The sequence below is a fragment of the Hibiscus syriacus genome, unplaced genomic scaffold (assembly GCF_006381635.1).
Source record: "Hibiscus syriacus cultivar Baekdansim isolate YM2019G1 unplaced genomic scaffold, ASM638163v2 tig00110957_pilon, whole genome shotgun sequence".
Classification (NCBI taxonomy): domain Eukaryota; kingdom Viridiplantae; phylum Streptophyta; class Magnoliopsida; order Malvales; family Malvaceae; genus Hibiscus; species Hibiscus syriacus.
The window spans coordinates 40,144-67,279 of NW_024062933.1; the positions used below are offsets into that span (position 1 = coordinate 40,144).

The following is a 27,136-nucleotide window of genomic DNA, read 5'->3' on the forward strand; positions in this document are numbered from 1 at the left end:
CCACACTAAATTCATTAAATTATCAATACATAATTAAATTTTAACCCAAATAAAAAATTTATTATAAATTTTTTTTGTTAATTTGGTTAACCAACCACAATAACCGAACTTTGTTCAGTTCGGTTAATATTTAAAAAAATCATTTCGGTTAATGGTTAAAGAAAAAAGATTTGATTAATTCGATTAATGATAATTCAGTTCGATCGGTGATCAAATTAACCGTTTAAGCACACTTATTCACAAGATTAAATTTCGATATAAAAACAATAAATGCCATTTTCAGGATGAAATATTTGAAGTTGAATAACGGTAGGAAGATGAGCCTGTTCATCCCATTTTTGAATTCAAGTTGGACGAGTGGCTCATTTATTTTTCCAAACTTTCTCTTTTCACCTCCAATTGATTTGATCAAATTAACACAACAAAGGATACGATTGGCTATAACCTACAAATTTTTAATATAAAAAATTTGGTCGAGGAGTGACAGTGTTGAGATAGTTGGAAATATTCCTGCAATTAATCTAATTATTTGATTAAAAATCCCTTATTTGTCAAATTTTGATTGGATGAAGGGTTTTTTAGTTCATAAATGTTGCAAAAATCATTGTTTATGTATTTGAACAATTGAACTGACAAAAAATAGATATCATTGAATGGGCCAAAAATGAGTTGGTTTCTGTAAAAATAAAAAAAAAACCCTATTTGTCAAATTTTGATTGGATGGAGGGTTTTTTAATTCAATCAACATACTCTAATTGTTATGCTCGAACTCGTGATCTAACAATAAAATATCTTTTTACCATTGAATAAGTTGGTTTCTGCAAAATACACAAATTAACTTCTAGAATGGTAACATATTTTCAATTTTTAATACAAGAAAAGAATAAGTCATGTCCAAGTCAAAGTCCAGCAATGGATGAGAGGGAGAATAAGATCCTTCGGAATTTAATATAAAAGGGGAAGTTACCGCGTAAGCAAGAAAGAAACATGGATTTAGAGAGACTAGTATCCACAAAGACGGTTCGTTCATCCCAGGAGTTGAATTGAACCCAAAGATGTGGAGCGTCTTCTTCCTTGGGCTGGTTTTTGGAGTGGTAGCAATTGTGAGTCTGCAAGTGGTGGGATTATTGTTTTTGTTAAATCGATTGAATCGAAGGATCAAACGAGAGTCTGTTGCTGCCTCTAATGCACAGTCCCAATTTTCCCTCGATTTCAATTACAACAAGCAGGTATGGCTTCCCCCGTCTTTCTTTCATCTATTTTTTTTTGGCTAGGATTTGAACTTGCTTGCATCATGTTGTGTTAGGGAACTGTTTGGGTTCTTGAATCAGAAAAAGCTCCTGCGCCCAAAGAGCAGAAGCGAAAAAGGACTCGCCTTTGGAGGTTTCCCCTACTCGAAAGCATGCTAAAATCCTGGAAAACAACTTAGTTTTCGTGCATTCTGATTCTTCTCGCACTACCATTCCCCTTAAGGGCTGCGTCATAGAGGCTGTTTCCGCTACCAATTTACCCTCAAGAAAATGGTGTTCTGCCCTTTGCTTTTACTCTTCTTTCTTACTACAATGTTCAATGTTCATGTATATACGACAATGGTTCTTACTTAAGTCTCAATTCTAAAGCCTTTCTGTTCCACCCTTTTGCTTCAAGTTGTAAGTTAAAGTTTTGGGTTTTCAGTGAAGCTTTTGTTGGCATAACAATGTTGGCACTGTTAAGAGTTGAGAATATATATGTCTGACTTCATTTGTCACCTTTGAATCATACAATGCCATGCTGTTATGATATAGCTTAATCTGTTGTTCTAAGTTATGCACTTTCAAAATATTTGACTTTGCTTCATTTGTTTGCATTGTATAAATGGTTTGATAGGGCCAAGAGATTTCCAATAAAAGTGGAAAGAAAAGCTTCACCCATCTACAATGGAAGTAAAACCATTTATCTTTATCTGGAGACTTCTTGGGAGAAGGAGTCATGGTGCAAAGCTCTTCGTCTTGCTTCGTGCAAGGATGAAGAAAAGCTGAGCTGGTTTGCTAAGTTGAATGAGGACTTCCATGTTTACTTGGCATCTTTAAATACTGGATATATGTCATTTATGAAACCTTCTTTAGGTTTCAGTGGTGAGCCAATGGATAATGGAGGTAAGTTTGATGGTTCTTCATCAAAAGTTAGATTATTTTGGAGAAAATTTTCCAAATTAAAGCCTGGTACGGAAAATAAGGGAATTTGGACATCTCAAACTTCCCATGAAGATAGAAAGACTTGTGAGAAACAGCATCCATCCCAAGTTTCAGTGACTAAGAAAGTACCAAACAGTTCAAGTGAAGAAAATATGGCATTTACATTACAGCAAGGTTCAGTTAGTCAAAGTGCTTCTGTTGCTTCTGATGCTGATTCAGAACAAGACAAGTTCAGTTTTGATGAAGGGACACTTTGCTGGAACTTGCTAATTTCTCGAATCTTTTTTGATATCAAAGGAAATGCAGGGTTGAAAAGTTCTATCCAAGCACGGATTCAGGTTGGATCTTAACCAGAACCAGACTTTCTTTCTCTCTTTCATTTTTCTTGGTGCTTGGTATTGTGTGTTCATGTCTTTTTTTTTTCTTTTTTCTTTTTTTGGTTTATTTGTTATTATAAAAAAAGTTGCACCTTGAATTTTGATTTGTTTCCCAGCCAAAACAAGGGAAAAGGAGACCTATTTTGTTTATTTCAAGCAGTTTATTTTGTGTTTCCTGATTTAATGTCTCCTTTGTTAGTATAATTACCAACAAAATTTTGGTTTTTACCCAAGTATTTTGATGTCAATGTGGACTACTTTTTTATGTACTTTTACTGTATCAAGTTGATTTAGAATTTAATGGTCATTTTGCCTTCTAGGTATTCATGTAATTAGTTCTTTTGAAAACGTATCTTAATGTACATCGAAGGTGGTTTTTGATTCTTTTCATGATTTGTTATAACAGAGAACATTGTCCAATATGAGGACCCCTAGTTACGTAGGTGAAGTCATTTGTACTGATTTAGACATTGGAAATCTGCCACCTTATATCCATGCAATGAGGCTTCTTCCTACAGACATGCATGAAGTATGCGCATTTGAAGTTGATGCTCAATATTCTGGTGGAATTCTGTTAGAAATTGAGACCAGACTTGAAGTTAGTGACCAATATTTTCAAAAAGGCCTGGTGGACTCAAATTCAGAAACAAATTCTGTTGAAAATGTCTCTTCAGACCTTCTTGAAGGCTTTGAGCATTTTGGAAAGCATTTGAATCTTCCTGAAGAAGATGATGTCGACCCTAAAGTAGGTGAGTATAAAAAATATAGCTAATTTTTTTATACTTATCCATCAACATGGCCCAAAATATCTGCATAATGCATAAATGTGTTTTGATAGTTTTTTAATTATAACATAATTGTCTAAAATGTGGATATCTATTTATGTTAAAAGCATTCGGACACACTGTTGAAGAGTAGCAGCCTCTGTATAAAGTTGTATATATTAGAATTTGAAAAAAATTCTAAATGGAAAGCCTTGTTGACTCCAAATCCCTGCCCTGGTGTCGGCATGTATTGATGTCTTGCTGTAATGAAGCCCCCTAGTATAGGAGGTTTTATGTCACCATGATAATGGTTGCTATTTTTAACTTTTGATTTCACTCTCTTCGGATTCCAGATGGTCTAAAAGGCAGTAAAGCTGCACCAACAACAAGCTATGCATCCCAATGGAAGTCTGTTGTAAATTCCGTAGCCAAACAGGTTTCACAGGTTTGTGTATAATCTCTTTATACGGATATGGTTCTGCTTAGAAGAACCAAAAAAATGGCAATAAAGGGTTATGAAGGTATTTATGTAAAGATATATAGTTTAAGATCCAGAAACTTAAAAAAGGGAATATTAAATCAGCCAATTAAAATACTTTCAACTTGGTATTTGAGGATCAAACATAACCTGTATTTTCAAATTGCAGGTGCCTTTGTCTTTGTCAATAAGGGTTGCATCCCTTCGAGGAACGCTCCGGTTATTTATAAAACCACCCCCTTCTGATCAGTTTTGGTTTGGCTTCACGTCCATGCCTGACATAGAGTTTGGCCTTGAGTCTTCTGTTGGGGAACACAAGATAACTAGTGGCCATATTGCTTTATTCTTGATCAGTCGGTTTAAGGTATGAATATCATTTGTTTTTAGAAAAACATATCTTCTACTATTTCATTTTATTCTTTGGATTGATTATTTAAATTTCCCCATGAAGCATTGACTATCCTGTGACGGTGTACACTAAAATTTTGGCATACCAATCATCTGTAAGAGAAAAAATGTTTTATAAGTGAAAAAAGTTGTGATAAAACGAAGTGATTATTTTCTCTATTTTTCCTTGTGCATGTGAAACAAATAAAAGTTGAAAGATGTCTCTAGTTTTAGATTTATTTATCGTGATTTTATTTGGTTTTAAAGCAATTTTATCTGCTGAGTTTACATCATTTATCGTGTAATTCGGAAGTAAGCAATTGACAATGACATAATATCTTCATATAAATAAAACTCCCTATGCCACCAAGTGTCTCGTGGGAAGAAAAATAAAAGGCTTACGATCCCACATCATTGACTAAGACACCTTATGTTCTAAAGCGTTGTAAGAGGGAAAGGTTTTAACTTGTTCACTGAATATTATGAATTCCTTTTCCATTCTCCTTTTAACCTGATACATGCTTTTTTGTCATAGAAAAAATTGTGGTGAATTTGGCTTTATCTTTTAATTTGTTTGGGCGTTTCTCCACATTTATAATTTCTTGGAACCATTGGTTTTTTTCTACAATGTTTTTAGACATTTTGGAATCTTGCTGAAGATGATATGGTTCTTGATGCTGCATATGACTAAAAATTTGTTGGCTAAAATTGTCCTTCCAATTATTTATATGATAATATTTCGTCTAATTGCATGTATCTTCTTACAAGATCACTCATCGTTTAAAATTGCCCTTTCAGTGATCAGATCTGGTATGATAGTAGATCTACCTTTCAATCTTTGCTTCAGCCAAAGAAAACATATAATGAGCTACGTCACAATTTTCATTTCTAAACTTTGGGATTGATACTATGAAAGAATCTGACCAGGTGAACTTACAGCTGATGCTTCCATTATTTGTGCAGGCAGCTATACGGGAAACAATGGTGCTTCCAAACTGTGAAAGTGCATGCATTCCTTGGATGTTAGCAGAAAAAGATGATTGGGTCCCAAGGGAAGTGGCCCCATTTATATGGCTTAATCAAGAGGCACCTGTCACCAGTCGCCGAGTCACCGAGTCTGATGTCGTGTCATCATCAAGCTCTTCAGCAAAGAGTAGGTCCTTGCAAGATCTAAGAACTCCCCTTCATGCAACTGATGAACCAGATGAAATGCATCAGCAGAATAGAGAGGAAACTTCAGATTCTGTGTCAGTATCATCTAGGTCTCCGACTGAGTTTGAAAGGCAGAGTGATGTAGGTGATGACAATGATTCAAGGCCAAAGAAGACCGGGAGGAGAGCAAGGATGATGGATTTGACGAAGAAAATGGGAGAGAAGTTCGAAGAGAAGAAGCGTCACATTGAAGAAAGGGTAGGCACATTGTTGAGAAAATGAGAGGACCTTGAGACCAATTGAAACGCCCAACACATGGCATTCATTCTTTGTATGTGGTTATTGCCGTGATATGATTCAATTACTTTTGTTGATCAAATACAATGTTTAAATGTGTTTCATTTTCTTACATGTTTAATTCCACGTTACCAACAATTATATATCATCGGACGAAGCAATCAAAAGCAATTAAACTGTGACAAATTCTTTCATCCTTTTTATTTCTATAATACAATTTGATTTTATGCATTTACAGGCTAAACGAATGAAAAATTTGGTTACATCCATGAAAGCTGAAGCTGAAAAAGAAGAAAACCAACAAACCAAAGGATCCTGATCCAATCCAACACTAAAATCACCATTTTACCCTCAGCTATTAGTGGTATTTTAGGATAATTTTACAATGACCGATAGTGGAATGCCGAGCTTATGACCTCGGTCTCCAAAAAGTCCAATCTTCCCAAAGCTCGCCACAGAATGGTTCATTGTTGCATTAAAGATTATTGTCAATACCCGCTTCTCTCCCATGCCAATGAAGAATCGAGTTGGAGTCACCTTCGTCGACAACCCGTATGGAGCACTCCAGCCAAATTTGTACGTTTCACTGCCAGCAATGTTAGTAACTGTTCTTTCAACCGCTTTAGACTGGTTCAGTGTAATGGATGGCAGGTTTAGGTCAGCACTACCAATCGTAGAATTATAGCCCCAACAGTTTTGACCAGTGTAATTCAAGATCACTGGACCAGAACCATTGATGCCGCAAAGAAAAGACATAATCATCATAAGCTGCAACAAGCAAGTATGTAGTAAGAATGAGATGCACATGGAGATAAAACTACTGAAGAAAGTCTTACAGACAAAAGCAGAATGACTTACTTGAATCCAAGATCAAACCAGGATCAAGGGCCGAAGTAGCATCCACAAAACCACTGCCCATGTCAAATGGCGTTGCTAGAGACTGGTTTACATCAGGATCAGCATAAACACGCTGGGCCATTATAGGGCCACCTCTCTTGTCATAAACAGAAGCAGTTGTCGAGAGTGCAGATGCGATGGCTGCAGGACTGAAATGAGGAAACTTTTGTTTTATCAGTGCAGCAAGCCCAGCAATATGAGGAGCAGCCATGCTAGTTCCAGACATCATTGCAAAGTTTTCACCTAAGAAGCCAAGTTAATTGTGTAGACATCATTTTTTCATTTAAATTTATTATTATTATTAATATTATTATTATTATTATTAAAATTATTATTATTATTATTAGTATTAGTATTATTATTATTATAATTATTATTATTATTATTATTATTATTATTATTATTATTAATATTATATATTATTATTATTTAATAAATAATTACAAAACTGGACCGGCCCAGTTACAAACAAACCAGAACCGACCCAGACCAACCGGAAACCCTAAACATTTGGGGTTTCAGCTAGGGTTTCTAAACCCTAGCCCCCCCAGCCGCCTCTGATGCTTCCAGAAGCCCAGCCGCCGCCTCTGCTCAGCCGCCACTTCCACGTTGACGCTTCAGCAGCTGCCACACCGCTATCAGTGCCACGCCATCCCCTCGAAGCCTCCAGAAGCGCCTTGTCACCACCCAAGTTGCTGCTCTAGGGGTGTGAGTCACCACATAGTTTGGTGACTCACCGAAGCTTCCCTCTCGGGACCGGTCCGACGAGAGCCTCAGTGGTGGCTATAAAAGCCACCACACCTGCAAGAAAGAAGAGGACGGCAGAGAAAGAAAAAAAAAACAGAACGGAAAAAAAAACAGAGAGGAAAGAACCGAACAGAGACGAACCCACAACCAACATAAAACCAAAACAGAAAACAAAGAAAGAAGAAAGAAACTTACCCTTGGAGCCTTGACCACCGTCGGAAGCACTAAACATCGCCGGAGAACAGAAAATACCGAAGGTATTTTCGTAGATTTACTCCGATTAGGAGTCTTTTAGGGAAAACAAAGACCGGAATCGGTCTTAGGGCATTTAGATCTACGTTTTGGGGGTGTTTTTGGTGAATTCCGACCACCGTTACGGTGGCCGGCGGCGGTGGCCGGCGGCGGAGTACGGTGGCCTATGGCTGTCGGTTTCCCTCCGGCGAGGGAAACTAGAGAGAAACCAGAGAGAACTCTGGTTCTCTCGTTTTGAGAGAGAAAGGAAAGAGGCAAATGAGAAGCTTGGCCCTTCGGGCCAGGCGTTTAGGGTATTTAAAACCCTCCCCAAACGACGTCGTTCTGGGGAGGGTATCTGTGTAATTTAAGAAAGGGTAAACCCTTTCTGCAACCCTTATAGTTCTGTAACTTTGCAATTTAGTCACTTAAATTGACTTTTAATCGTTTTAATTTAGTGTTTAAATTTTATTTTATTATATTTTAACCATTAACTGTATTTATATATATTTAGGAAAATATCAAATTTAGTCCCTCATAGTTTATTAATTATTATTTTAATCACGTATTAATTAATTAGGTTAAATTACACTATTAATCATTATCTTTCATAATATTTCGAATTATTATCTTTATTTTTAATACTTTATATTTAGTTTTATAATTTTTGAATTTCTTTTATTTTGATCATTATTTAATTACAATATTATTTTTGTTATTACTTTTATATTTTAATTATTGCTTTAATTATTATTTTATTATTATCTTAGTCATATAAATATATATATATATATTTTTAAATAATAGTGTTTATTTATTTTCGATATCAAAGAAAAGGGCAGTCTTAATATAACTGGATGTCCTATTCTGGTATTTTAAATAATTAAATATTATAAAAATTATAATTTAGTTTTATTTAAAATATTAAAATTTTAATATATTTTTATTTATTAATATCAAAGAAGAGAGCTGTCTTAAGATACCTAGAAGCCATTTTCTGATATTTTTGAATAAATAAATATCTTACTATATTAAAATAAATTTTTGTCATAAAAAATGTTTGTCATTTATTTATTTTTTAATATTGAAAAAAAGAGCTGTCTTAAGGCACCTAGAAGTTATTTTCCGATATTTTTTAATTTTGAAATAATATAAATTTAAATTAAATATATTTTGAATTTTTTTAATTTTTAATAATAGAGACAATTTATAATTAAAAAGTACCAATTTTGGGCGTTGTAGGGGTGCTAATCCTTCCCTAAACGTAACCGACCACGAATCCCTTTTTATTATTAAAAAGAATGAATTTTTGGTTAAAACGCAGATCAGTTCATCTTTTAACTGATGTTTTCTTAAAAACTCTTTTAAAAGATAATTTTTAGGTAATCGACCTACCTGACCCAAAAGGCCGATGGTGACTCCGAATTATTTTTTTTAACCATTTATTCACATCACTTTTCCTGCCAAGTATTTAAAAATTCGTGCCCGGATGAAAACCGGTTACGACAGCTTGGCGACTCCGCTGGGAACCGGTCAAACTTTTAAAAATCAATTATAAATTGTCTCTATTAATTAAAAATTAAAAATTCATATATTTAATTTTTAATTTTTTTCTTTTCAAAATTTTTATATTTAATTATTATTTTCATAATATTTACATGTTTTATTTATAAGTATTTTATTTCATTATTTATTTTGTCAGAGGTATGAATATTTCTCCTCACACACAACACTTGCATTGCATAACATAAAGCTCTATAATTGAGTTGTCCCTTTTAAGTGGGAGTGAAAGCGACGTCTTCGTGAGAATTTATTCTCCGTGTCAGACCTAGCAAGTAACTTCCAGGGTTCATATGCTCTCTGTCTTCGTGAGAATTTATTCTCCGTGTCAGGCATAGAGAAATGTATCCCCTCGAATTGAACTCAATCCGCTTAAGTCTGTAATGGACTAGGATTGAGGATTGATAGCCCAAGGGGGCATCAACAAGGACAGTTCGAGTACCTTTACTCCTAGAACTGAAAACCTGCATATAATAAACCCTAGAAACTCTCCCGATCTGAAACCATGCCGAAATTTTGTCAGTAGGTATACACAAAGGAGAAATAAGCTCTAGCTTTTAATTTATTTTATTTCCTTTTCCTAAATAAATGCATGCGAACTAAAAATCATGCGGTTAGGTTAAATTTTCCAAACAAAGCATGGAACTAGAAAGCATGAGGTTAAGATTTATACCTTGATAAATAGATTTTTTTTATTAGTTGGTACTAACTATTTTATTTTTTCTCATTTCTTTTGTTTGCATTGCATGATCATAGCATAACCAAAAGGTGTTTACTTGAAAGACTGTTCATCATATTGGAAAGAAATCGTAAATGGACAAAAAGTTTTATAATCAAACAAAATATGATGCGGCCAAAGAAAGACATTCTGAGGAAACTCCGAGGATAGAAGCAAGCTATGCACCCAAAGATCGTATGACCATTAAGGAGCAAGAGGAGATACGAGAAATAAGAGAGTAGATGTCCAAGATGATGGATAGAATATCTGTGTTGGCCAAAGGAAAAGAGATTCCAGCACAGAAAGAGAGAGAGCTCAATGAACCTAACTCTGCAGTTTCAGATACGCAAGGGATTTTGATTCCTAACCAATTAGAGAAATTACAGACAGTCATCATTCGTATTCACAAATCGTATGGAGATACCAAAGAAATGGTGACGACTGTACAAGCTCCCAGAGAAGAGAAGAAATCATGTAATCAGAAATCATCAAAGTTTGGTCTGCTCCCGACGTCTAAAACTCAGGTTCAATCCAAAACAAAAGGTGTTTCTCATGTTGATGCTATACCTATATCATATAAAGATTTGTATGAAAAGTTACTTGAAGCACGAGAAATAGCTCCATATTACATAAAACCGTTTCAACCTCCGTATCCAAATTGGTATGACATCAACGTTCATTGTGAATATCATGCCGGAGTTCAAGGACATACTATCGAAAATTGTCTTCAAACGCCGAGTCCAAAGTCTTTTGGATCATGGAACCTTACAATTTATGGTAAATGATCGACCTAGTTTGGTAACCAAGGGTCCTGATAGATTAATACCAAAAGTCTTCAAAGGTAAGAATATCAGTAGGGGCGCCCAGAGAGAAGAAGATTTGCTGAGGTTTGAAGCTCAAAAACGTCATTTGAAGATTGAAAACGATAAATTGAGCACCAAAATGGAAACCATACATGAAGACTTCCAGAAGGTCAGTCAAGCTTTTCAAAATGCTGGTATAGGAAACACCCCAGAAGAGTGGATAGCAGGGGTCACCAAACTGAAAAAGAGTTGCAACATACATGAAGATTTTGTCCAAAAACTTTTTGAACACAAATGTTCTCTCACAAAGGAAAATGATCAACTCCAAGAATTGACATAGGAAATGAAAGAACCCCAGAATGTCATGGAAGAAGTTGCAGTTCAGACAAGCTATATGGTCCATAAGCTGATAAACTAACTTGGTTTTAGAGAATAAAATGGGAAAGTTATTTCCCTATATGTAAAGTTTTGTTGAAGTTAGGACTAAAAGTAGTCCCCTACATGTAAAAGTTTTGTTTGATGTACTGAAGCTTTTGTGTTCAATGAAATATGTTCTAAGATGATCACTCTAAAGTAACACCTTTTCATACATGCATTTACATTTTGTATCTGTGCATTTTCATTTTGTATTTTTACTTTTTATATCTTTGAATTGCACATTTTGCATTCTTATTTTTCCATTTATGCATTTTTCACATTTTTATTTAAGTACTGTCATGAACTTTAATTATAAAAACATGTTAATAATTAATGAAAGGTTTTGTAACAGTAAAACCAAGGTCATTCATTCATATTACTTTACTGTCATCATGGAGCAATCTTATAAGGGATTACAAGATCAGTGGCCAGAACAATTGACAGGGTTACCTCCGGATATAAGGAAAGAAACATCAGATTCAGTACCAGATGGATCAAATCAAATTATCCAGTATGTGACATCTGATAAAGAAGAGATAATTGATAAAGAGCAACCATGCTGTCAGATTAAAGAGTCGAAAATGGTAAAACCCTATGGGGCATCCCAATTGAACCCAAAGAATAGCCTTGTTCATTATTCACAATATGAGGAAAGATTCAAGAAGATGGATGAAGCAATCAAAAATATGAAATGTGTTGATACTTCCCACAAAGAATTAGAAGCAAGAGAGCTCAGCTTGGTTCCAGATTTGATTATTCCCCATGAATTCAAAATGCCTGATTTTGAGAAATATGATGGCACAAGTTGTCCCTTAATCCACCTAAGAATGTTTTGCAGAAAAATGGGAGGATATTTAAATTCTGATGACCTGTTAATTCACTCTTTCCATGATAGCCTTGTTAACCCAGTAGTAGTCTGGTACAATCAGTTGACCCAAGAACAGATCAAGAAATGGGTAGATCTAGCTAATGCATTTTTGGGACAATATCGGTATGTTAAAGGCTTAGTTCCAACACGTATGGATCTTCAAAGAGTAAAGAAAAAAACCAATGAAAGATTTCAAGAATATGCCCTAAGATGGAGAGGAGTGGCAGCACAAGTTCAACCTCCCATGTTAGAAGAAGAAATATCACGTATGTTTCGTGATTCCCTTCCAGCGCCTTTCTTCAAGTTAATGCAGGCAAATCCGACAAACGAATTCGAGAATCTTGTGACAAGTGGAGATTTAATTGAGAATGTAATCAATGAAGAAAACTCAAAAGTCACATCCAGGAGCCCGACGGATCAAAAAGCAAAAGCTGATCATGTGAATGAATGTTGCATCCAGAGTCCTCGCAATTGCAAAAGAAAAAGAGCAAGTAACTGTTCGGATCGACCAAAGAAAGTCATGCGATCAAGAAAAACTTTAGAAGTGTTCCAAACTTCTATTTCAGACTTATACCCTCATTTGGTTAAAGGTCAGTACATTACACCAAGACCAACTAAAGTGACATCAAACCCTTCTGCTCATAACTATGATCAAGATAGTGTTTGTAATTTCCACTTGGGGGTAAAAGGGCATTCTACAGGCAATTGTAGGCCACTGTTAAAAAAAATTGAGATGCTTGTTGACAAAGGGGTTTTGACACAAGAAATGATCAATGAAATGGGGGCAAATGAAGAAAAGAACCCTGATCCTATTACATACCATTATAGGAGTAATGAGGCATAATAAAATAAATAAGTGGAAGTGTTATCTACCAACTGTAGTACCTTTCTATTTTCAGCATCTTGTTTGAATATGTTTTTTTCCTTTCTCCGCCTTTTGTGCAATAAATAAATATTGTGTTGCTTTTATGGTTATGAGCAAGGAATCAAATTTTAATCTTGAGATTATTGAGTATCAAGTAGATTAAATATTCTTTTAATTTTTCAAAAGTTATAGATCTATTGGCAAGTGGTAAAATTATATCTTCAATATCCCGTCCAATACCAACTACTTGACCCTTACCAAAACTAAATCCTGACACTACATTTATCTGAGATTCTGAAGAAATGTCTCTACCTGTTTTTGAGACACAAACTCTAGATGTTTACCTTCTCGGGTAGAGTCGATTGATTTATGATATTACCCCTTCCACCATATACATGACTTTAAGAGTCACACATTTATCCTTCCAAACACAAAACCATCATAAACCAAAAGACCTCAAAAGAACCAAACTTTCAATTATCCGTGAATCTTACTGCAAGAAGAGACGAGATGAGGCATCATGGACCAACTCATTGATGATAATTTCGAGTGATTAGGGCATACTCAAAGAAGAAGGGGAAAGTGATTGATTGAAAGAAATATATCATGCATTAATTACATTTTTTTTTCATGTAAATAAAGTTAATCTTGAATATTCATTCCCCTGTGGATACCTCTTTTTACAAAGGTTTCTGTGTATGAGATGATGAACGGCATTGTTTCATTTATCCTTTAATATATATATATATCCTTTGTTGTCCCCATTTGAGCCTGAATAATGTTTCTTCTAATTCAACCCTAACCAAGGATCACCTTCTACATTGGGAGGCAAGGTAAAGGATATTGGCTCACAAGAATAAAGATTGTCAATACAGTTTTATTACGAAGACAAGTTTCCATGAAGTCATAAAAGTTTTGAACTACAAAGTATGTCAAATACAGAGTGCTTGAAGATCAATCCAATCAAGAATAATGGAAAACCTCCAAAATGCAAAAGTAAAAGGAGGTGCTCAAAGCAATTGAAGTATTATACTCATCCAGCAAAGAAAGAAGAAAAAAAGAAGAAAAAGAAAAAAATTGAATCAAGATGGGTGAATTATTGAGCCTCAAGTTACAAGGTTGATCAAATACAAACAAGAAGAGCAAGAAATGCTTAAGATATGAGAAAATGGAAATGAATCCAAAATTTGGCAGTCTAGAGGGATCCAGATGATGGAAAAATCCCCAACAAAGCAGATCCAAGTTAAGTAAGGCAAGATTGATGACATCAGAATGAATTGATCCTTGGTTTGATTACCCTTAAACACTTATTTGGGCCTTTTTATCCCTTTCTTTCGTAACCATAAGCCATGGCCTACGTTACGTACCTGAAAAGTCCATTTTAATCATACATGGATTTCTAAGTAAAAGAGAATATCTTCAGAATTCATTCCGCCTCTCAAGATTGATTTTTATTTGCAAAAATTGGTTTTTAAAATCTTTAATGCATGATATAAAAAATGATAAAAGGGGGTTTCAAGATGTAAATTTTTAAATAACATTTTAGAACCAAAGGAGGAATCGAGTTGAAAACCTGAAAAGGCGACTCGAATATTGAATGGTGCAACAACGATATAAGAGACAATTTTAAGCTCTTAAAAGGAGCACCACACATCCCAAAGACGTTCATGAGATTTTGGAAACAAGAAGCATCTCTACAAGATGGGCATAACAACCATTTCTTCAAGTTAGTGGAAGCTCGAAGAAGACAACATGCTTGATTAACCTGAGAGACCCTATTTTACCAAAATCAACCTACACCTCAAATCAGTCAATAATTCTGACACTTGCCATAGGACTATGATTTTTGAATGATTTAAAAGTGTAGTTGATTTATTTGATATTTATTAAACTCATTGTTTATGATCTGATTCTATTGTGAACCTAAGAAGGGCAATACTTTGTAAAAGTCTTTCATTCTTCAATAAACAAAGGATGAAAAAACATTTTCAAACAGGACAGTCTCAAATGAGGAAGGTCCTTGAAGCAATTGTTGCTTATTCTACCTCTGTTGTAGAAAAAGAATGAACGAGGCCAGAATAATGAAGCACTTCACATTTTTGAAAGCAAGTGGTCTGAGAAGTCAGAAAGACTGGAGAATTGAACTTGTAACACTCCCCTATGACATTATTAGCAGCTCATCAAGAAAGATTATCGTTTATCTCATGCTGAGGGCAATAAGCATAACCAGACAGATTATTTTCCCCAACCATCAATTCATGTTCTCTAGAAGATTACATCATAAAGCCATGAACAAGTCACTACCTGCACTCTGGTGTTAGCTCAAGTCTTGATACATCATTGCTACTTTTTCTATGACGATCATTTTCTTTGTCAAGATGATATCCATTATGTCCTTCAGAAGATTGCTGAATTTGAATTTGAGGACTTAGGGCACAGAACAAGACATTGGAACAGAATCTACCCTTATAGGCCTTTTATATAAGTAAGGTTGTTACGCTGGATGCCACCGACAACAAGGTCGAATCTACCAAATCTACTCATCAATTGCTCCAACCGATCATCATTCAGTTCTTGCACATCTGTTTTCAAAAGTATGCCAAGACAATAAAAGGCAACTTCTGTATCATTGATCCCAGAGACAAGAGACAGGACATTGATATCACCAGAGAACATGTCTCTAGCAGCTCCTTATATATGGTTTTTAGGGAAACCTAGAAGCATTTCTACCTCATCAGGTTCAAGTGGAACAACTTTATTTCTTCCAACCCATACCAGATTCCATTTTCGGCACTCATCAAGAACATACTTCTGGACACTCGAAGGTAGCTCATCGTCATAAAGCTTCAAGAGCCTTACAGATCCTTTCTGTCAATCTGGAACTTCTTGTACATGTTTGTAAGCAGTTCAACTTTGTTCTTGGATCCCATGAAGACTATCATTTCTTTGTCAATGGAAAAATATCATGTATAGTGCATGGAGAAAACAAGATAAGAGGAAATCTGTTCTCAATTGGCAGATTATGAATATAGCCTATTTTCAGTGTAACAGCATGAAAATGCTTCGAATCTACAAATTCTGGCTATACATCGAATAAGTACTGTGATATTCCAGTCCAAACATTAATTGGAGCAAGTGCCACGTTCTCATAGTAGAAATAAGGAGACCCATAGCATCTTCTGGAAGTGTTCTTTGAGTTATCTGATCTGGTTTGGTATGAACCACAAAACCAGTTATTGAATTTGGAAGAGGAATGTGCTCATAGCATCTTCTGGAAGTGTTCTTTGAGTTATCTGATCTGGTTTGGTATGAACCACAGAACCAGTTATTGAATTTGGAAGAGGAATGTGCTCATAGCATCTTCTGGAAGTTGTTCTTTGAGTTATATGATCTGGTTTGGTATGAACCACAGAACTAATCATTGAATTTGGAAGATGAATGTGCTCATAGCATATTTTGGAAGTGTTCTTTGAGTTATCTGATCTGGTTTGGTATGAAACCACAGAATCAATCATTGAATTTGGAAGATGAATGTGCTCATAGCATCTTTTGGAAGTATTCTTTGAATTATCTGATATGATTTGGTATGAACTCTAAAATCAATCATTGGATTTAAAAGATGAATTTTGCTCATAGTAGAAATAAGGAGACCCAATAGCATCTTCTTGAAGTGTTCTTTGAGTTATCTGATCTAATTTGGTAGGAACCCCAGAACCGATCATTGGAATTGAAAGATGAACTGCATGATCATCTTCATTAAGAAGCTTCTTTTCAAGCTTCCTCTGCTTCTTCCTTTTCCACAAATCATAGCCCAAGTTTCGCCTTTGCTTGTAATTGGGATCATTGCATAATGGCTTCCTATCTTCTACCATAAGAAATGCGTCAGTAACCTTAGCCATTGGATCAGCACATATAAAATCTGTCAATTCTGCAATTGATGAATCTGAACCACATCTCTCCATGGTTATTGAAGCTTCAGCCTTTGAGAATCCCATTTTTGTCAAGTATAACAGTTTACTCTCTTCATCAGAATCAGAACTCATGATTTCCTCGATATCAGAAGAACTATCAATATCTGTCAAATCATCCTGAAAGATCGCTTCATAATCAGATGAGTTATTATCAGAATCAACATGTTGCATGGGTGTGGATTTTTGAAGAGCCTGTATCACTGTATATGTAGTCTTGTATTGCATCAGATTACTGTCTGCATAAATTGGTTTCTCTCCCACAGAAAAGTATATTTCAGATATGGCCTTCACTGAAAGATGATAAGCCACTGTGTCAGCTTGGAACGGATTACCAAGCTATTTTTACTACTCTGTCTGATTAAATCCCTCTAGATTCAGAAAATAGTCACCTCATTCAGAAGACACATATCTCAGACATTTCCGTCAGAATGACTGAGTACTTCTTAAGTTTGTGACAACATGAAGAGAATTCCTCCAGTTACTTGACAACACTGCTGTTTATTGACACCATAATGAGAGCATTCAAGATAAACAGATTTGGGGCACGAACAAATCCACAAGTACCTACAACAGTGCATTGTCAAAATTAGACCTCAAGAGGATAATGATATTCCAATCAAACAAACATTAAGAGTAAATCAGAAGCAGAATATTGGGGTATCTCGAAAGCCCATTTCAGATAGAAATGTTTCATGTGGGACATCTTGAGGGCTCATTTCCACCAGAAATAGAATATTGGGGCATTTTGAAGGTTCACAACAATATGAATATTTGGGCATTCTTGGAGACTCATCTCAACAAGAAGTAATGTTGAGCATACTTTTAGCATCTGTATCAGCAAATGTTGGGGCATTTTAAAGGTTCCTTCAGACAGATCCATGTGGGGCATTTTGAAGGCTCAGATTAACAAGAAGTAAATGTTGGGGCATGCTGAAAGCCCATTTCAATCAGAATCAAGAATGTCGATGCATTATGCATGCTTGTATTAGCCCATATTGGGGCATGCTGAAGGCCCATATCATCCTGTGTCAAGATCATTGACTTGAACAAATATTTCCAATGAGACAGAAAGATATGAAGAATGAAAATGGTAAAACAGTGACAGTCGAGCTGACTATACATAATTGCTTCGTTCATCAGGCAATTACGTTATGATCATGATGTTGAATAAATGTTTACTCAGCATCTTCTTAACCGTATGTCACATGACAGTGTGTTCTTTGATAAACTACATTACGGTTGCATGAATAAAGATGATCCCCAGGTAGACTACTTGATCCGGGGTTCAGTTCCTTAAGATCTCAGCATTGAATTTGGCCTTCTGTGTGTCGGTGATAATTGAAAATATTTCTTTGAGATTCCTAGCAAATAATTTCAACCATACTATTGAGATTATGAAGCTGTTTTTCACATCAGTTTTTGCTTCCTTGATGACATTGAAAAGGGAGACTCGACTCTCACTTATATTACTGTTATTCCCGTTGTTATTTGGGATCATCATTGCTAGCCAAGATGAACTGAGTTTTCATCTATTTTGGTTTTATCATTTGTATTTCATCCCCAGCTGCAAAAATTCCACGGATATCTTTCTGTACATTGATCCTACAGTTGATGTGTTTTTACTTCCTACAAAGATCATTATAGAAGAAAATGTGATCAGTATCACATTTGTCTTTGCCTGAGATGATATCAAGATCAGTTAGTGTCTCCTATTCAATTCAACACTAGCATATCTTAAGAAATTGACCAACTTTTTGGTCATACCAACATCACACTTGAATCCCCATGGAGTTTTGTTCTCAAATGGTCTTGTGACATTATACAAAAGTTTTAAACACTATGCAAAGAAGTTTCTTGACCGGCAATCCAAGCAGAAGCCACATGAGATGATGAATGTGTTGTCAAATGTTTTATGAACCAGTGATTATGGTGTTGAACCAGTGTTGCAATCATATGGTTTCCATTTATTGACCCAAGATGAATTTTGTCTTCTTCAACTTCAAGATTAAAAGTGAGATATAATGAAGACTTCTTTCCACAGAAGAAGAGCTGAAAATTTTGACAACAAGAAACTAGTGGAGCCAACTAAGGTTGAACGACAAGTTGTTGTTAAGCATCTCGACATGATATGGTCTAAGTTGCCTTATTCGAGATCTGATTATATGTGGAGACATGAAAGGAATTGGAATAAATCTTCCTTGTGATGTTTCAAGAGTTAAATAAGAACATACTCTACTCTCCTAATTAATCCCTGCTGAGTCAGGCATATCTACATCTACACTCTTCAAAGATGATAGGTTCTCTTTTTAAAGATGAAAGCTTTATGGGATTTACACACAAGTCCAAGCAAATAAAGTTGGTTTTATGCAAGACAAAATGGGGCATCAGGATCATAATTTTGACTACGACAAGAGTTCCACAAGTGAAACATTTCTTCTAAGACTTTTATAAAGCAAAGAAGACAGCAAAGATACAAGTTGATCAGATGATTCTGCATGAATGCAAGCTTGATAGCATAAGTTTCTACACTGATATCTAGAGGTAATCCTGGCAATAAATGATGAAGTGAAGGAAGACCAAGTTCACCACTTTGAAGTCAAATGAAGATTGCATCAACATTCATGCATTCATAAGAACATCATTTGCACAATAGACAATGCATTACATTGATACATCTGAGTGCATTCAAAAATGAAATTTTACAGATCTTCGGAAGAACAAGAAGATTCATGGTAAGAAATACCTTACAAGAAGAAGGTATTCAAAACCGTAAATACAGGAATCACGCAAACATCTGAAGAATAGATGGACGTAATCCACAAAAAAATGAGCATTATTTTGAGATTGGGGCATGTTACCCAATCAACATGTTATTTTGAAAAATAATGAGAAAACGATTTCCATAGTTTTTCATTCAATCCTTTCTAAAAATGAAATTGTTGAAAAGTAAGAAAACGATTTCCTTAGTTTTCTTACTTAGTAAACTATTTCTCACATCTGTAAGTCCTTCAGTGCATGATGTTTCCAAAAAGCCTTCGGGAGCTTTTTGATGTTTTCAAAGCCTTCGGGTCATCTGTAAGTCCTTCAGTGCATGATGTTTCCAAAAAGCCTTTGGGAGTTTTTTGATGTTTTCAAAACCTTCGGGTCATCTGTAAGTCCTTCAGTGCATGATGTTTCCAAAAAGCCTTCGGGAGCTTTTTGATGTTTTCAAAGCCTTCGGGTCATCTGTAAGTCCTTCAGTGCATGATGTTTCCAAAAAGCCTTCGGGAGCTTTTTGATGTTTTCAAAGCCTTCGGGTCATCTGTAAGTCCTTCAGTGCATGATGTTTCCAAAAAGCCTTCGGGAGCTTTTTGATGTTTTCAAAGCCTTCGGGTCATCTGTAAGTCCTTCAGTGCATGATGTTTCCAAAAAGCCTTCGGGAGCTTTTGATGTTTTCAAAGCCTTCGGGTCATCTGTAAGTCCTTCAGTGCATGATGTTTCCAAAAAGCCTTCGGGAGCTTTTTGATGTTTTCAAAGCCTTCGGGTCATCTGTAAGTCCTTCAGTGCATGATGTTTCCAAAAAGCCTTCGGGAGCTTTTTGATGTTTTCAAAGCCTTCGGGTCATCTGTAAGTCCTTCAGTGCATGATGTTTCCAAAAAGCCTTCGGGAGGTTTTTGATGTTTTCAAAGCCTTCGGGTCATCTGTAAGTCCTTCAGTGCATGATGTTTCCAAAAAGCCTTTGGGAGCTTTTTGATGTTTTCAAAGCCTTCGGGTCATCTGTAAGTCCTTCAGGGCATGATGTTTCCAAAAAGCCTTCTGGAGCTTTTTGATGTTTTCAAATCCTTCGGGTCATCTGTAAGTCCTTCAGTGCATGATGTTTCCAAAAAGCCTTCGGGAGCTTTTTGATGTTTTCAAAAAACCTTCGGGTCATCTGTAAGCTCTTCAGTGCATGATGTTTTCAAACATTTCCATCCTGCTCAAAAGAAGCCAAATGAAAAAATTATTGTCTTTTTCGGCTTTGCTCTATTCTTGTTAACACAAGGATGAGCAAAGAGGGGCAGCTGTAGACATCATTTTTTCATTTAAATTTATTATTATTATTAATATTATTATTATTATTATTAAAATTATTATTATTATTATTAGTATTATTATTATTATTAGTATTATTATTATTATTATAATAATAATTATTATTATTATTATTATTATTTATTATTATTAATATTATATATTATTATTATTTAATAAATAATTACAAAACTGGACCGGCCCAGTTACAAACAAACCAGAACCGGCCCAGACCAACCGGAAACCCTAAACATTTAGGGTTTCAGCTAGGGTTTCTAAACCCTAGCCCCCCCAGCCGCCTCTGATGCTTCTAGAAGCCCAGCCGTCGCCTCTGCTCAACCGCCACTTCCACGTTGACGCTTCAGCTGCTGCCACACCGCCATCAGTGCCACGCCATCCCCTCGAAGCCTCCAGAAGCGCCTTGTCACCACCCAAGTTGCTGCTCTAGGGGTGAGTCACCACATAGTTTGGTGACTCACCGAAGCTTCCCTCTCGGGACCGGTCCGACGAGAGCCTCAGTGGTGGCTATAAAAGCCACCACACCTGCAAGAAAGAAGAGGACGTCAGAGAAAGAAAAAAAAACAGAACGGAAAAAAAAAACAGAGAGGAAAGAACCGAACAGAGACGAACCCACAACCAACATAAAACCAAAACAGAAAACAAAGAAAGAAGAAAGAAACTTACCCTTGGAGCCTTGACCACCGTCGGAAGCACTAAACATCGCTGGAGAACAGAAAATACCGAAGGTATTTTCGTAGATTTACTCCGATTAGGAGTCTTTTAGGGAAAACAAAGACCGGAATCGGTCTTAGGGCATTTAGATCTACGTTTTGGGGGTGTTTTTGGTGAATTCCGACCACCGTTACGGTGGCCGGCGGCGGTGGCCGGCGGCGGAGTACGGTGGCCTATGGCTGTCGGTTTCCCTCCGGCGAGGGAAACTAGAGAGAAACCAGAGAGAACTCTGGTTCTCTCGTTTTGAGAGAGAAAGGAAAGAGGCAAATGAGAAGCTTGGCCCTTCGGGCCAGGCGTTTAGGGTATTTAAAACCCTCCCCAAACGACGTCGTTCTGGGGAGGGTATCTGTGTAATTTAAGAAAGGGTAAACCCTTTCTGCAACCCTTATAGTTCTGTAACTTTGCAATTTAGTCACTGAAATTGACTTTTATTCGTTTTAATTTAGTGTTTAAATTTTATTTTATTATATTTTAACCATTAACTGTATTTATATATATTTAGGAAAATATCAAATTTAGTCCCTCATAGTTTATTAATTATTATTTTAATCACGTATTAATTAATTAGGTTAAATTACACTATTAATCATTATCTTTCATAATATTTCGAATTATTATCTTTATTTTTAATACTTTATATTTAGTTTTATAATTTTTGAATTTCTTTTATTTTGATCATTATTTAATTACAATATTATTTTTGTTATTACTTTTATATTTTAATTATTGCTTTAATTATTATTTTATTATTATCTTAGTCATATAAATATATATATATATTTTTTAAATAATAGTGTTTATTTATTTTCGATATCAAAGAAAAGGGCAGTCTTAATATAACTGGATGTCCTATTCTGGTATTTTAAATAATTAAATATTATAAAAATTATAATTTAGTTTTATTTAAAATATTAAAATTTTAATATATTTTTATTTATTAATATCAAAGAAGAGAGCTGTCTTAAGATACCTAGAAGCCATTTTCTGATATTTTTGAATAAATAAATATCTTACTATATTAAAATAAATTTTTGTCATAAAAAATGTTTGTCATTTATTTATTTTTTAATATTGAAAAAAAGAGCTGTCTTAAGGCACCTAGAAGTTCTTTTCCGATATTTTTTAATTTTGAAATAATATAAATTTAAATTAAATATATTTTGAATTTTTTTAATTTTTAATAATAGAGACAATTTATAATTAAAAAGTACCAATTTTGGGCGTTGTAGGGGTGCTAATCCTTCCCTAAACGTAACCGACCACGAATCCCTTTTTATTATTAAAAAGAATGAATTTTTGGTTAAAACGCAGATCAGTTCATCTTTTAACTGATGTTTTCTTAAAAACTCTTTTAAAAGATAATTTTTAGGTAATCGACCTACCTGACCCAAAAGGCCGATGGTGACTCCGAATTATTTTTTTAAACCATTTATTCACATCACTTTTCCTGCCAAGTATTTAAAAATTCGTGCCCGGACGAAAACCGGTTACGACAAATTGTTTAGGAATAATGTAGCTCATATAGAATTTTAACTGAACAATCCATTATTTCCCTATTTTAATACCTTGAAATTCAACGGAATCTGTACCAAGCGAACTCCAGGGAGCCCATATCATATTTCCAGGAGCAACCAAGTTAGGTTTCATTATGTCTGCATCATCTAGTAAACTGTCTTCTGGATCTGGTCCTCTGGCCGAGTAATACATAACCTTTGGAGCAGTAATGCTATAGTTTTCTTTCAGTCCACCTGAAATGGTAGCTACTGCCCCAAATCTAGCAATTTCCTTGTAAGACCACTTCTCTCCAAAGAAGAATTGTAATATTTGAGTAAAATCTGCTCACAACAATTATAAAAATCAGTAATTTTTCTGATTGTGTTTGTGTTTGTGCATGTGTGCAGAGGTAGAGGAAGAGTACTCCAAATTCTTACACTGTTAACAATTTATCAGATGTTTTAGAAAGAATTTCCAATATTTTCCCACCATATTCAATTAAAAACAAATAAACGAACCAACAACCAGTTGGTCTAGTAGGATGAGGCACTAGGTCCCTTAAGCAAGGTCAGAGATTCAAATCCTGGCGATTGCAAATGGAGCAAACTGGGCTGGGAGGGTTGCCCTCACCTCTGCAATACCAGATCTGAATTAGTCAGTCAATAGATCGGATACTAGTGATTAATTAAAAAAAACGAGACATGAGAAATAAAAAAAAAATTGTATGTGGCTTGCAGGAATAATATGTAGAATCTGCATCTTGGAATCCTCTGGAGATGGAATTAATAATGCCAGGCATTTCCAGTGGAGTAAGTTTCTCATTGAAGTAACTGGAGTCTTGTCATTCGCTCACATAGATATCATTGGCCAGTGTTGTTTCATTGCATAGAGCATGGACTGCCGATATCCGTCCCCACTGCCAAAAATAAAAGAGGAAGAAAGTAAGTATTATGTAAGGTTAGTAATACTGGATACTCTGCATGATATTTATAATACCACAATTCCATACATCAATGAGTTAGTAGCATAGGCTTTGATATATAAGGATCGAACTACTAATCATAAATTTCAGGAGTGAAACGATTAGTTAATGATGGGGAGAGGAATTTACAACAAAAATCCTGCACAGAAAAGGAATATGCAATGGAAAAATAGTTATAGTAACAAAACAGTATAAGAAAGATACTTTTAAGTAGCCATAATAGGCAACAACCTTTCAGTGGGGAGATCATACAAGTATTAGTTATTAATCATCCCAAGACTTTTGTATAGTTCATATTTATCAGTCACTCGATGAAGGGGAGAGAAGAATTTACAACAAAAATCCAGCACGGAAAAAGAATACGCACAGAAAATAGCTAAAAATAATAAAATAGTATAAGAAAAAGTATTTTGAGTTATAACTAGGCAGTACCTTTAGATGGGGAGAAGCCAATAGATTTGAAAGGTAAACTTACGTGCAAGCCCAACTCCAGGGATAGTTACATTGTTTCCAAGGATGATGGAGTTAGAATATGCTGTCATGAGAGGCAGCACCAACGGTGGAGATCCATGGACTGAAAGAAGACATGCTCTTAGGTGATGGCCCAGTATTGCCAGCAGCTTGCACAACAAAAATGCCAATCTTACAGCGGATAGCAATGCCATGTCGATGGGATTGAAAAATGTTGCAATACCAGGTGGACGCCTGTTGGGAGTTATTGATAAGCTTATGATGTCAACCCCATCTTGAGCTGCCTGAAAATGTTTCATGATAAAGCAATTGATAAGTGGTGCAAAAATGGTTTCAGTGAAAGGAAGGATTCTATCTCCATGCATAATTCTTACAAATAAATGAATAAACGTATTTCCACTGTAGCCAACAGAAATATTACCCAAGAAGATCCCTACGGCTTTTATTTCCTTTATTGACACTGATTTAACAAAAGGACTTCTTAAACAGAAAAGCCATGTCGATTTGGTGCAAATGTAGAAAAAAGAGGCTTCTTATAACAATGGACACTATTTTTTTGGGGGGGGGGGCCTGGGGGGAGGCTCAGGTAATTTGTTAGATAAAATCTGAGTTATAATATCAGTTCCAAAAAGCAAGTCTCTAAATTATCATTTTCAAATACTAGTCGACACTTGCATTTCAAACTATGATGTACCTGATCTATACCAGCAACTACATCTGCAGCAAATCCTCCGAAGCTCTTATACAAAGCCTTGTATACAGCAATACTGGAAAACATGGCCACATCATCAGTATGATTAAACAGAAATACTGGAAAGGAATCTGACGCATCCCTATAGTAAACCTGGCTCAGAAAATTCAGCTGGAATCATGCCCAAGACTCAGCAGCATAGTTGAATGATAACCAAGGAATTTATTAAATTTGTTAAATAACAGTTTTATGAAAACTGAAAATGATTCGTGCTCAAATTATAGTTTTGGTAAATAACTGAAAACGGAATCCGTAAACTTACTGTTAACGGGGAGCCATCGCACTAGCATTTCCAAAGTGGTGTCCAGCAACCATCACTGGAATCCAATGGTTTCCTGCAGCAACAGAAGCTGTGTGCCTGCGTTAATATTATATCCATTGGTAGCATTAGAGGATTGAGTCAAAACCAATAATATCAGGTCAGCACATAAGCAGGTAGCCAGAAATTATTGCAGATCACTCAGCATTGACACTACTGTGGAAAACATAGGCCCGTTGTTCTTACATTATGTGAAAAGAAAGATTTTATATATGTAACAATTACTATTCAAGAAAGTAAACGGCCATCTTTGAGATTCCAACATCAAGCAATTTGCTTCACATTATTATATTGTCAAAAAACAACAACTTTTTTTACATTGGGAATGACAATATGATATTTTGTTTAAATCAATGGAACTAAACAGAGGAACAGGTGTGCAAAGCACTACCCTTAAAAATCTAGGAAAAGTCAAGGGAAAAGAACGTCACTCTAACACATAAGTAGGCTTATCTAATATTACGAGCATTGTCCACATGGGAGCAAAGCAAGGAGGGAAGAATATCAAATAATATATTCAAAGTCGGTTCTTCCAACAGAAAAGTGAAGGATGGTCGAACAAGTTTATCTGTAGCATATAGAGGTTACAAGTTTCTCAAGGGATTGGAGAAATGTGTGGGAATCATAACCACAAACTACAATAAATTACACATAATATCATCTTTAGTCTGGTGATATAGAGCTCACAAGTGTATTGAAAACTTACAAGTTTTTTTAGCATATAGAGCTTACAGGTTTCTATTGGGAGCTTGCAAGTTTTTTAGCATCAAAGAACTGAAAATATTACTAACACAACAATGATCCACAAAAATGCAAAAGGTTCACTCACGTGCCGTGGCCATCACCATCAAATGGTGATGCATAATCCTGTGATGAATTGAATATTCCTCTAGTTATAGCAGATGCTGCAAAATGGCGTGCTCCAACAACCTTCCTATTGCATGATCCGGATGGAAATTCCTGTGTCACCTCACAAATGCCAGAGAAATGGGCTGGAACTGGGTATGAATGCTCGGACACATCATCAGCAAAGCTGGGATGAGTTGGATCAATACCGGTATCAATGAACCCAATTACAATTCCCTCTCCAGCAGTTTCAAATCCTCCTCCCTGGGACCATGCACCCTTCGGCAAACCCAAAAACTGTAGAGTATGGGTGGTTGCAGTTCTAACAGAGAAATCCATTACAACATTTGCAACTTCTAGTTTTTTCGCCTTAGAAAAAAAGAATACAACAAAACTAGGACCATTCTGCCTAAATAATAACAAAATTTCCAAAAAGGAACTTAAAAGCTTATATTCATGACATCTTCTAAGACGCTAAGAACCTAAATGATATGTACAACTACAGAAAGAAGATAAGTCAAACATATTTCATGTATTTAGTAAGTATAAAAAAATATTAAACTTAAAAATGCTACAACTTTCAGCAAGCACTCAGCAGGATAATGATGACGATGGCATTTGACAAAATTATGGGTAATTATGAGGAATGTTGATTGATGACATACCTGTTCAGGGGTGATAAACACAGCAAAGCCATTGACCAAGTAGTGGTAACTATACAATTTCAGATATTTGTTATGAACATGGCAGAGAAAGGGAAAATGTTAGGAGGGATTTTTGTCTAG

The 27,136-nt window shown here is 35.4% G+C and overlaps 2 pseudogenes; one reads left to right on the forward strand and one right to left on the reverse strand.

Annotated features, from left to right (window-relative positions):
* Positions 1–951: 951 nt before the first annotated feature.
* LOC120148430 lies at positions 952–5,760 on the forward strand (annotated as a pseudogene).
* Positions 5,761–5,846: 86 nt separating this feature from the next.
* On the reverse strand, positions 5,847–27,082 carry LOC120148437 (annotated as a pseudogene).
* Between the last annotated feature and the right edge of the window lie 54 nt (positions 27,083–27,136).